Source organism: Calidris pugnax, unplaced genomic scaffold (genome assembly GCF_001431845.1).
Source record: "Calidris pugnax isolate Ruff unplaced genomic scaffold, ASM143184v1 scaffold24, whole genome shotgun sequence".
Classification (NCBI taxonomy): Eukaryota; Metazoa; Chordata; class Aves; order Charadriiformes; family Scolopacidae; genus Calidris; species Calidris pugnax.
In genome coordinates, this window is record NW_015090922.1 from 11,566,248 (window position 1) to 11,567,439 (window position 1,192).

A 1,192-nucleotide genomic window follows, 5' to 3' on the forward strand; every position below is an offset into this window, starting at 1 on the left:
TCCGAAAGAGGTGTATTAATGAGGAGTTTGGGGCCCGGTGAGACGTGACTGTCTGAGCCGGCCACGGGCAACCTTTTCGCCCTCCCCTCCGTCTCGGCCGCCCCCCGGTGAAACGGGACCCCGGGGGCGCACTGTGTGCCCGGCTCAAGGCGCTGTAACCTCCCGCGCTCCCCACGAAACCCGATAGCCCCCCAACCGCCTAATGCGGCCGGTCCTGATTACCTCTATATTATCCCTTCCCAACCTCGGGCGCGGGATTCAGAGTTTTCACTCGCTCTGACTCTCAGCACCCTCCCATCCCTAGTTATTCGGGGTGTCCCCCCACTTCCACGGCCCACAACCAGTCTCGGATCCCGCGGAGGGGACAGGGGGCTGGGGGGTGGCCCCGGGAGAGGGGCGAGGGGGTCCCGGGCCGGTGCCCACCCAGCCCCCGCACTGCTGCCGGCTGCGGGGACCGCCTCAGATGCTCCGCGGCACAAGGGGACTGTCTCAGCAGCCAGCGTACAGCTTACAGACAAGACAACAACAACAACAAAAGGCACATATGGTTAAAATAAGGAGAGAGCGAGCTTGCTGCCTTAGGGGATTGGCAATAACTAGCCAGAAATGCAAGGCATTGAATCTAAACTTCTGGTGGGCTTCTGCCGGATTGACAACTTAAATCACGCTACAAGCATCAATTTGACAATATTTGTAAACTTCTTGTTTCCAGGGATCTTCTTGATCAGAGATAGACCAGGTTGGTATGAGCTTGAGCCACGAAGTTCTTTTTCTTTTTTTTTTCTTTTTTTTTTTTTTTTTCCCTTTTTCCTCCTCCTTTCCCCTCTTCAGAGTTGATGAATAGCGATCAGGTTTCTTTTAATGGCTGCCCCCTATTCTCACAGCCTCCCACAACTAACCCAAGAGCCTGTTTCCTCGACCTCAGTTAATTCCGCTGATTATTCCAAGATGATGAGGAAAGCACGAAGATTGTTCACTGTTCCTACCGATTCAAGGCATTTTTCTTACCATCTCCATCCTTGGCTCACAGGGCTTTGACCGGGGAGTATTTTTAGGAACAGGCTGCCCTCCCTCCTCTCTTGCCCTCCCTCCCCAGGCAGCCGGTGAGTCCTTCGCTCCCCGCGGCACCGAGACCCCCACGCTCCCGGGGGGACCGTGTCCGTCCGTGGGAGCGTGGGGTCTCGGCCCCGCG